At 59.0% G+C, this 11,864-nt stretch overlaps 1 non-coding gene across 1 annotated transcript; it reads left to right on the forward strand.

Annotated features, from left to right (window-relative positions):
* Positions 1–11,348: 11,348 nt before the first annotated feature.
* On the forward strand, positions 11,349–11,467 carry LOC131868903 (5S ribosomal RNA). The gene has a single exon (XR_009367304.1). It is a non-coding gene; the product is annotated as a 5S ribosomal RNA (ribosomal RNA).
* The last annotated feature ends 397 nt before the right edge of the window (positions 11,468–11,864 follow it).

An 11,864-nucleotide genomic window follows, 5' to 3' on the forward strand; every position in this document is an offset into this window, starting at 1 on the left:
GGTCGACTCGGAGCGGTCTATGCATCGGGCGCGCTTGGGGCGACTACCAGTGCCAACCCCTTATCCCGCGACGCGTCCGACAAAGAGAACGTTCCAAGGCGGCAGAGGAGGTTACCAGCCGAAGGATGCAGTAGCAATAACAGGTATAGTTCCGCGGCGGCCGAGAAGACTCACCGCATAGGAATCGGGATGCGAGGCGAGGGATGCGGCGGGAAGGCCCCGACGGCTAAACGGAAGAGGCTGCAGGGCCGCCTCGGAATGGTCCAAGCATCGGATGCGATTGGGACGACTACCAGTGCCAACCCCTTATCCCGCGATGCGTCCGATACACAGATAGTTCCAAGGCGGCCGAGGAGCCTCACCGCATATCAATCGGGGTGCGAGGCGAGGGATGGGGCGGGAAGGCCCCAACGGCTAGACGGAAGAGGCTTCAGGGCCACCTCGGAATGGTCCAAGCATCGGACGCGCTTGGGGCGACTGCCAGTGCCAACCCCTTATCCCGCGATGCGTCCGATACACAGATGGTTCCAAGGCGGCCGAGGAGCCTCACCGCATAGCAATCGGGGGTGCGAGGCGAGGGATGGGGCGGGAAGGCCCCAACGGCTAGACGGAAGAGGCTTCAGGGCCGCCTAGGAATGGTCCAAGCATCGGACACGCTTGGGGCGACTACCAGTGACAGCCCCCTATCCCGCGATGCGTCCGATACGAAGATGGTTCCAAGGCGGCCGAGGAGCCTCACCGCATAGCAATCGGGGTGCGAGGTGGGGGATGCGGCGAGATGGCCCCAACGGCTAGACGGAAGAGGCCACAGGGCCGCGTCGGAATAGTCCAAGCATCGGACGCGCTTGGGGCGACTACCAGTGACAACCCCTTATCCCGCGATGCGTCCGATACGAAGATAGTTCCAAGGCGGCCGAGGAGCCTCACCGCATAGCAATCGGGGTGCGAGGTGGGGGATGCGGCGAGATGGCCCCAACGGCTAGACGGAAGAGGCTGCAGGGCCGCCTCGGAATAGTCCAAGCATCGGACGCGCTTGGGGCCACTACCAGTGACAACCCCTTATCCCGCGATGCGTCCGATACGAAGATAGTTCCAAGGCGGCCGAAGAGCCTCACCGCATAGCAATCGGGGTGCGAGGTGGGGGATGCGGCGAGATGGCCCCAACGGCTAGACGGAAGAGGCCACAGGGCCGCCTCGGAATAGTCCAAGCATCGGACGCGCTTGGGGCGACTACCAGTGACAACCCCTTATCCCGCGATGCGTCCGATACGAAGATAGTTCCCAGGCGGCCGAGGAGCCTCACCGCATAGCAATCGGGGTGCGAGGCGAGGGATGCGGCGAGATGGCCCCAAAGGCTAGACGGAAGAGGCTGCAGGGCTGCCTCGGAATAGTCCAAGCATCGGACGCGCTTGGGGCGACTACCACTGCCAACCCCTTATCCCGCGATGCGTCCGATACACAGATAGTTCCGAGGCGGCCGAGGAGGTGGGGGATGCAGCGAGATGGCCCCAACGGCTAGACGGAAGAGGCTGCAGGGCCGCCTCGGAATAGTCCAAGCATCGGACGCGCTTGGGGCGACTACCAGTGACAACCCCTTATCCCGCGATGCGTCCGATACACAGATAGTTCCGAGGCGGCCAAGGAGCCTCACCGCATAGCAATCGTGGTGCGAGGTGGGGGATGCGGCGAGATGGCCCCAACGGCTAGACGGAAGAGGCTGCAGGGCCGCCTCGGAATGGTCCAAGCATCGGATGCGCTTGGGGCGACTACCACTGCCAACCCCTTATCCCGCGATGCGTCCGATACACAGATAGTTCCAAGGCGGCCGAGGAGCCTCACAGCATAGCAATCAGGGTGCGAGGCGAGGGATGCGGCGAGAAAGCCCCAACGGCTAGAGGGAAGAGGCTTCAGGTCCGCCTCGGAATGGTCCAAGCATCGGACGCGCTTGGGGCGACTACCAGTGACAACCCCTTATCCCGCGACGCGTCCGATACACAGATAGTTCCAAGGCGGCCGAGGAGCCTCACCGCATAGCAATCGGGGTGCGAGGCGAGGGATGCGGCGAGAAGGACCCAACGGCTACACGGAAGAGGCTTCGGGGCCGCCTCGGAATGGTCCAAGCATCGGACGCGCTTGGGGCGACTACCAGTGACAACCCCTTATCCCGCGACGCGTCCGATACACAGATAGTTCCAAGGCGGCCGAGGAGCCTCACCGCATAGCAATCGGGGTGCGAGGCGAGGGATGCGGCGAGAAGGACCCAACGGCTAGACGGAAGAGGCTTCGGGGCCGCCTCGGAATGGTCCAAGCATCGGACGCGCTTGGGGCGACTACCAGTGACAACCCCTTATCCCGCGACGCGTCCGATACACAGATAGTTCCAAGGCGGCCGAGGAGCCTCACCGCATAGCAATCGGGGTGCGAGGCGAGGGATGCGGCGAGAAGGACCCAACGGCTAGACGGAAGAGGCTTCGGGTCCGCCTCGGAATGGTCCAAGCATCGGACGCGCTTGGGGCGACTACCAGTGACAACCCCTTATCCCGCGACGCGTCCGATACACAGATAGTTCCAAGGCGGCCGAGGAGCCTCACCGCATAGCAATCGGGGTGCGAGGCGAGGGATGCGGCGAGAAGGACCCAACGGCTAGACGGAAGAGGCTTCGGGTCCGCCTCGGAATGGTCCAAGCATCGGACGCGCTTGGGGCGACTACCAGTGACAACCCCTTATCCCGCGACGCGTCCGATACACAGATAGTTCCAAGGCGGCCGAGGAGCCTCACCGCATAGCAATCGGGGTGCGAGGCGAGGGATGCGGCGAGAAGGACCCAACGGCTAGACGGAAGAGGCTTCGGGTCCGCCTCGGAATGGTCCAAGCATCGGACGCGCTTGGGGCGACTACCAGTGACAACCCCTTATCCCGCGACGCGTCCGATACACAGATAGTTCCGAGGCGGCCGAGGAGCCTCACCGCATAGCAATCGGGGTGCGAGGCGAAGGATGCGGCGAGAAGGACCCAACGGCTAGACGGAAGAGGCTTCGGGTCCGCCTCGGAATGGTCCAAGCATCGGACGCGCTTGGGGCGACTACCAGTGACAACCCCTTATCCCGCGACGCGTCCGATACACAGATAGTTCCAAGGCGGCCGAGGAGCCTCACCGCATAGCAATCGGGGTGCGAGGCGAGGGATGCGGCGAGAAGGACCCAACGGCTAGACGGAAGAGGCTTCAGGGCCGCCTCGGAATGGTCCAAGCATCGAACGCGCTTGGGGCGACTACCAGTGACAACCCCTTATCCCGCGACGCGTCCGATACACAGATAGTTCCGAGGCGGCCGAGGAGCCTCACCGCATAGCAATCGGGGTGCGAGGCGAGGGATGCGGCGAGAAGGACCCAACGGCTAGACGGAAGAGGCTTCAGGGCCGCCTCGGAATGGTCCAAGCATCGGACGCGCTTGGGGCGACTACCAGTGACAACCCCTTATCCCGCGACGCGTCCGATACACAGATAGTTCCGAGGCGGCCGAGGAGCCTCACCGCATAGCAATCGGGGTGCGAGGCGAGGGATGCGGCGAGAAGGACCCAACGGCTAGACGGAAGAGGCTTCAGGGCCGCCTCGGAATGGTCCAAGCATCGGACGCGCTTGGGGCGACTACCAATGACAACCCCTTATCCCGCGACGCGTCCGATACACAGATAGTTCCGAGGCGGCCGAGGAGCCTCACCGCATAGCAATCGGGGTGCGAGGCGAGGGATGCGGCGAGAAGGACCCAACGGCTAGACGGAAGAGGCTTCAGGGCCGCCTCGGAATGGTCCAAGCATCGGACGCGCTTGGGGCGACTACCAGTGACAACCCCTTATCCCGCGACGCGTCCGATACACAGATAGTTCCGAGGCGGCCGAGGAGCCTCACCGCATAGCAATCGGGGTGCGAGGCGAGGGATGCGGCGAGAAGGACCCAACGGCTAGACGGAAGAGGCTTCAGGGCCGCCTCGGAATGGTCCAAGCATCGGACGCGCTTGGGGCGACTACCGTTGCCAACCCCTTATCCCGCGATGCGTCTGATACACAGATAGTTCCGAGGCGGCCGAGGAGCCTCACCGCATAGCAATCGGGTTGCGAGACAGATTATTGGGAAGGGAACCCCCTGGGATGCGGCTCAAGCAGTGCCCAAAGGGACTGGAATGCGGAATCACATCGAGAGACCCAAATGCTATACGAGGGCTCAAATCGAATTATCGATTTGGCCACGACATGGACGCATCGGAACGACTACCTTTGCCGAACCACTCGCAATTGCATCCATACCGAAACCAATAGACATTTCCGTTAGAGCCCTCGCATAGCATTCGGGAATCTCGCATGCCCCTCTAAATCGACCAATGCTGGCGCTCAATGAAAATCCGAGCGCTACCACCGTTCGAGCGCCAGCATTGGTCGAGTTAGAGGGGCACGGGGGAGAATGCTCCAGTCAACACCTCCCCTATATAAGTTATTTGTCCGATTCTCGCACAACCGTAGTCTGCCTCGTCGAATCAAACAACGGTCCCAGATTCCGACTTCCGTTCCGTAGAGACCCAAAAGCTAGATGGAGGCTCGCAAGAAAGAGAGTCGGCGCATAGCAATCGGGTTTCTCGAACGTTTAGGGACCGAGCTCACTTGCGGATAGGGCAAAATCCGCCAAGCAACCCAAAAGCTAGACGGGGGCTCGAATCGAATCGCCTAGGCGGCCACAACAACGACGTGTTGGATCGACTACCAGTGCCAAACCATTCAGCAAGACTAGTCTGTGTCGAGGCCGGATAGAGATTCTCAGAGAGCGCCCGCATAGCATTTAGGAGACCTGCCGCGTCCCTCACACTCGACAAATGGTGGTGCACGTTTATAAATCCGAGCGATCCCAACCCTTTCAAGCACCAACATCGGTCGAGATAGAGGGGCACGGAGGGGGCTGCGTGAGACAACACAGTCCCCTATATAAGTTATTTGTCCGATTCTCACACATCCGAAGAATGGTCATCAAATCGGACAACAGCCCAAACTTCCGACTTCCGTCCCAGAAAGCCCAAGAGCTATCTAAAACGTTCATGGCCGGAACTCGATCGCGGCTATACCAGTCCGCCAAGCAACCCAAAAGCTAGACTGGAGCTCTAGTCGAATCACCTCTGTGGCCATTGCAAGGACGTGTTGGAGCGACTACCATTGCCGAACCATTCCGCAGGTCGAGTCCATACCAAGGCCGCATAGAGATTCACGATGAGCTCCTGCATAGCAATCAGGAGACTTGCCGTGTCCATCACAATCGATAAATCCTGGTGCAAGATTTTTGCATCCGAGCGCTCCAACCAGTCGAGCACCAGCATCAATCGACATAAACGGGCACGGGGGGAGGATGCTCGAGAACACTACCTCCCCTATATAAGTTATTTGTCCGATTCTCAAGCAGCCGAAGTCTGGTCATCGAATCGGGTCAAAGACCACAACTTCCGACTTTACCCACAATGCAAGTCATCGAATCGAACATCGGCCCCCGAGTCGGACTCCATGCGTATGTCAGGTCATCGGACCCAAATTCCGCCTTCCTGCGCATGGCGGGCCATCAATATCAACTCGGTCATCGGACCCAAACTCCGCCTTTTTGCGTATGGCACGCCTTCAAATCGGTCATCGGACCCAAATTCCGCCTTCCTGTGCATGGCGGGCCATCAACATCAACTCGGTCATCGGACCCAAATTCCGCCTTTCTGCGCATGGCACGCCATCAACTCGGTCATCGGACCCAAATTCCGCCTTCCTGCGCATGGCAGGTCATCGGACACAAATTCAGACCTCGCCAATATGCCTACGTATCGAATCGGTCATCGGACCCAACTTCCGACTTCATCCATACTGTAGGGTCTTTGAGGTTGGCGCGGTGCGCTCAACCCAGGGAGTCGACCCATCGAAGCATACACCTCCCCTATATAAGCTATTTGTCCGATTCCCACACCTGTGTAGTTTGCACCTCTGACCAGGACATCGACCCCAACTTCCGAACTCGACTGCAACGACGGCACCAGCGCCTTGGTGCGCACCTTGCGACGCACAGTCCCAACATTCGCCTTCCTGCACATGGCAGGTCATCGGACCCAAATTCCGACCTCGCGAGTATGCCTACATATCGAATCGGTCATCGGACCCAACTTCCGACTTCATCCATACCGTAGGGTCTTTGAGGTTGGCGCGGTGCGCTCAACCCGGGGAGTCGACCCAACGAAGCATACACCTCCCCTATATAAGCTATTTGTCCGATTCCCACACCTGTGTAGTTTGCACCTCCGATCAAGACATCGACCCCAACTTCCGAACTCGCCTCCAACGACCGAACCAGCGCCTTGGTGCGCACCTTGCAACGCACAGTGCCAACATTCGCCTTCCTGCACGTGGCAGGTCATCGGACCCAAATTCCGACCTCGCGAGTATGCCTACATATCGAATCGGTCATCGGACCCAACTTCCGACTTCATCCATACCGTAGGGTCTTTGAGGTTGGCGCGGTGCGCTCAACCCGGGGAGTCGACCCAACGAAGCATACACCTCCCCTATATAAGCTATTTGTCCGATTCCCACACCTGTGTAGCTTGCACCTCCGATCAGGACATCGACCCCAACTTCCGAACTCGACTAAAAAGACCGCACCAGCGCCTTGGTGTGCACCTTGCAACGCACAGTGTCAACATTCGCCTTCCTGCACATGGCAGGTCATCGGACCCAAATTCCGACCTCATGAGCATACCTACTAATCGAATCGGTCATCGGACCCAACTTCCGACTTCATCCATACCGTAGGGTCTTTGAGGTTGGCGCGGTGCGCTCAACCTGGGGAGTCGACCCATCGAAGCATACACCTCCCCTATATAAGCTATTTGTCCGATTCCGACACCTGTGTAGTTTGCACCTCCGCTCAGGACATCGACCCCAACTTCCGAACTCGCCTGCAACGACCGAACCAGCGCCTTGGTGCGCACCAAAAGTGCGCACTTTTGGAGGGCACTTTTCTGCGCTCCAAAGGTGCGCACTTTTGGAGGGCACTTTTTGGAGGGCACTTTTCTGCGCTCCAAAGGTGCGCACTTTTGGAGGGCACTTTTTGGAGGGCACTTTTCTGCGCTCCAAAGGTGCGCACTTTTGGAGGGCACTTTTTGGAGGGCACTTTTCTGCGCTCCAAAGGTGCGCACTTTTGGAGGGCACTTTTTGGAGGGCACTTTTCTGCGCTCCAAAGGTGCGCACTTTTGGAGGGCACTTTTTGGAGGGCACTTTTCTGCGCTCCAAAGGTGCGCACTTTTGGAGGGCACTTTTTGGAGGGCACTTTTCTGCGCTCCAAAGGTGCGCACTTTTGGAGGGCACTTTTTGGAGGGCACTTTTCTGCGCTCCAAAGGTGCGCACTTTTGGAGGGCACTTTTTGGAGGGCACTTTTCTGCGCTCCAAAGGTGCGCACTTTTGGAGGGCACTTTTTGGAGGGCACTTTTCTGCGCTCCAAAGGTGCGCACTTTTGGAGGGCACTTTTTGGAGGGCACTTTTCTGCGCTCCAAAGGTGCGCACTTTTGGAGGGCACTTTTGTGCACTCCAAAGGTGCGCACTTTTGGAGGGCACTTTTCCTGTGCTCCAAAGGTGCACACCTAGGTGAGCACCTTCGACCACACCTTGTAGCACACCAAACTCTGACTTTCGACTTCATCCGCAATGCAGGGTCTTTGAGGTTGGCGCAATGCGCACAACCAGGGGAGTCGACCCATCAAACCCAACACCTCCCCTATATAAGCTATTTGTCTGATTCTCATACATGCGTAGCCTGCAGGAGCAATTAGGACATCGACCCCAACTTTCGGCTTCTAAACGAAAACAAGGTCTTTGAGGTTGGTGTAATGCGAACAACTAGGGGAGTCAACCCATCAAACCCAACACCTCCCCTATATAAGCTATTTGTCTGATTCTCATACATGTGTAGTCTACAGGAGCAATTAGGACATCGACCCCAACTTTTGACTTCTTAACGAAAACAAGGTCTTTGAGGTTGACGTAATGCGCACAACCAGGGGAGTCGACCCATCAAACCCAACACCTCCCCTATATAAGCTATTTGTCCGATTCTCATACATGTGTAGCCTGCAGGAGCCATTAGGACATTGACCCCAACTTTTGACTTCTTAACGAAAACAAGGTCTTTGAGGTTGGCGTAATGCGCACAACCAAGGGAGTTGACCCATCAAACCCAACACCTCCCCTATATAAGCTATTTGTCTGATTCTCATACATGTGTAGCCTGCAACAACGATTAGGACATCCACCCCAACTTCTGAATTCGTCTGCGTTGACCGCACCAAAGGTGCACGCCTTGGTGCTCACCAAAATCCGACTTCCGACTTCTTCTGCTATGCGGGGTCTTTGAGGTTGGCGCAGTGCGCACAACCAGGGGAGTCAACCCACCGAATGCAACACCTCCCCTATATAAGCTATTTGTCTGATTCTCATACATGCGTAGACTGCAGCAATGATTAGGACATCCACCCCAACTTTTGACTTCTTAAACAAGACAGGGTCTTTGAAGTTGGTGCAGTGCACACAACCAGGGGAGTCGACCCATCAAACGCAACACCTCCCCTATATAAAGCTATTTGTCCGATTCTCATACGTGTAGTCTGCAGCAGCGATTAGGACATCGACCCCAACTTCCGAATTCGTTTGCATTGACCGCACCAAAGGTGCACGCCTTGGTGTGCACCCTGGAGTGCACTTTGGTGCTCACCTCGGTGCACACTTTGGTGTGCACCTCGGTGTGCACCAAAGGTGCGCACCTTGGAGCGCACCAAAGGTGTACACTTTGGAGCGCACCACATAGGGTCTTTGAGAGGTTGGCGCAGTGCGCACACCAAGGTGGGTGTTGAGGTGCGTGCCGAGGTGGGTGGGTGCTAGGGTGCGCTCCATGGTGGGTGCCAGGGTGGGTGCGTGCTAGGGTGGATTCCAAAGAGGGTCATAGGGTGGGTGCCAAGGTGGGTTGGTGATATAGTGGGTTCAAAGGTGGGTACTAGGGTGGGTTCCAAGGTGGGTCACAAGTTGGGTGCCAGGATGCGTGGGTGTTAGGTTGGGTGCCAAGGTGGGCTCCTGCGTGGGTGGGTGCTAGGGTGGGTTTCAAGGTGGACGCGAGGGCGGGTGCCAAGGTGGGTAACAAGTTGGGTGTTAGGATGGGTGAGTGCTAGAGTGGGTGCCAAGGTGGGTGGGTGCTAAGGTGGATGCCAAGGTGGTTCACAGGGTGGGTGGGTTCTAGGGTGAGTTCCAAGGTGGGTCACAGGTTCAGTGCTAGGGTGGGTGTCAAGGCGGGTGTCGAGGTGCCTGGGTGCTAGGGTGTGGATGCCAATGTGGGTCATAGGGTGGGTACTAGGGTGGGCTGCAATGTGGGTGCCAAGGTGGGTAACATGCTCGGTGGGTTCTAAATTGGGTGCCAGGGTGGGTGTGCACCCACCTTGCCCGAGGTGGGTGCCAAGGTGCCAGTGTGGGTGGGTGCTAAGGTGGATGCCAAGGTGGGTGAGAAGGTGGGTGATAGGTTGAGTGGTAGGATGGGTGGGTGCCAAGATGGGTCACAGGGTGGGTGCAAGGGTGGGTAGGTGCTAGGGTTGGTGTCAGGGTGGGTGGGTGCTAGGTTGGGTTCCAAGGTGGGTGCGAGGGTGAGTGTCAAGGTGGGTCACAGGTTAGGTGCTAGGATGGGTGAGTGCTAGGGTGCAAAGGTGCCAGGGTGGGTGCTAGGATGGGTCGATGCTAGGGTGAGTGGCAAGGTGGGTCCACAAGTGTCAAGGTGGGTGCCGAGGTGGGTGCCAAGTCGGCGACTGCTATGGTGGATGCCAAGGTGGGTCACGGGGTGGGTGCCAAGTTGCTAGGTTGGGTTCCAAGGTGGGTGCCAACGTGGGTGCTAGGGTGCGTGGGTTAAAGGGTGTGTCACAACGTGGGTGCCAGGATGGGTGCGCACCCACACTGGCCAAGACGGGTGCGGGTGCAAGGTTGGGTTCCAAGCCCGGTCACAGGCTGGGTGCTAGGATGGGTGGGTGCCAAGGTGGGCACCAGGGTGGGTGCACCCACCCTGGCCAAGGTGGGTCACGGGGTGGGTCCTAGGGTGGGTAACGGGGTGGGTACTAAGGTGCGTGCCAAGGTGGGTCATAGGGTGGGTGCCAAGGTGGGCACCAGGGTGGGTGTGCACCAACCCTAGCCAGGGTAGGTCACGGGGTGGTTGTCGGGGTGGGCGTCAAGGAGCCAAGGTGGGTGGCAAGTAGCCAAGTTGCGTGCCAAGGTGGGTGTCGGGGTGGGTGCCAAGGATCCAAGGTGGGTGCCAAGGAACCAAGGTGGGTGTCTGGGTGGGTGCCGAGGTGGGAGCCAGGGTGGGTCCCAAGGTGAGTGCAAAGGTGGGTGCCAGGGTCAAGGTGAGTGCCAATGTGGGTTCCAAGGTGCCAGGGTCAGGGTGAGTGCCAATGTGGGTTCAAAGGTGCTAAGTTGGGTGCGAGGTTGGGTGCGAGGGTGGGTGGGTGCCAAGGTGTGCTAGGTGGAAGCCCGGGTGGGTCGGCATCCCATGGGTGTCGAGTTGGGTGCCTGATGGGTGCTTCTTGTCAAGTTTTAGTCGTCGGGACTCATTTCGAGCCTTAGAGGTCGTTTCTTGTCCGGTTGCCCTGTCTTCGACCTGGGAACCCAATTTTGGTCCTCGGGTCCCATTTTTTTTTGTCTCGCATCCCACTTTTGGCCTGTGGCCTTTTCGGGGTCGATTCTCGTTTTGGGCATCAGAGCATGTTTCTTCTCCTAAAACCCAATATTTGTTTATTAAGTCTCGGAACACATTTTTGTTCTCGTGGACCCATCATGGGTCTTGGAACGCATTTGTGGTCCTTGGGTCCCATTTTGCATCCCGAAACTTGTGTTTTGGTGCTTGATCCCTATTTTGGGTGCCCACCTTGCACCAAGTGCGCACCCGGGGCAAACCGAGCGCCTTGGTGCACCGGGGCAAGATCGAGCGTGCACCCGAGGCGCCCCGAACATGCACCAAGGTGCACTCGGCCCACATGTGAGCGCAGGTCGTTGCGCCCGAGGTGGTGTGTGGGCACCGCGTTGCAGACGGGACACTGCACGCACACGACGCCCCCTCCAGGTGCACGCACGTAGGCCGGGCCGGGTGCACACCCGACGCCCTAGCAAGGTGCGCGCACCCGGGCAGGGCTCACACTTGGCGAACGGGGCGCACTTCGCGAGGGAGGGTGTGCACCTCGACGGGGGTGGGTGGCCGGGGTGGATTCGCACGTGGGTCGCGGTTTGCTAAGTACACACTGCGACAAGCTCATAACGGGTGCGATCATACCAGCATTAGTGCACCGGATCCCATCAGAACTCCGCAGTTAAGCGCGCTTGGGCCGGAGTAGTACTGGGATGGGTGACCTCCCGGGAAGTCCCGGTGTTGCACCCTTTTTTAGTTTTTCGCCGGGCGTCGCAATGCTATTTGAATAAACCTTTTGCCCGTTTGCGTTCTCGTCGGGGCCGGGCCGGGCCGGGGTGCGCTGCCCGCACTACCGCGCGCGCGGGGGGCGACACCGAGCGCGCACCCGAGGCACCCCGAGCACACAGGCCACGGTGCAACCCGGGCGTTGTGCGCGCACCCCGGTGCGCCCGAGGTGCTGCGCGCGCACCCAGGTGAAATCGGTGTGCACCTCGGCCAGTGCGCGCTCGGTCGAGTCGCGCACGTTGGCCAAGGTGCACGGTGATGTTTCTTACTCTAAGGTTCCGCACCAGACGCCCGGGACAGGTGAGCGAAGCTGGGCGGGGCCGGGTGCGCGGCCGGGGCAGGTGCACGCAGCTGGAGAGAG

The sequence above is a fragment of the Cryptomeria japonica genome, unplaced genomic scaffold (genome assembly GCF_030272615.1).
Source record: "Cryptomeria japonica unplaced genomic scaffold, Sugi_1.0 HiC_scaffold_224, whole genome shotgun sequence".
Lineage (NCBI taxonomy): Eukaryota > Viridiplantae > Streptophyta > Pinopsida > Cupressales > Cupressaceae > Cryptomeria > Cryptomeria japonica.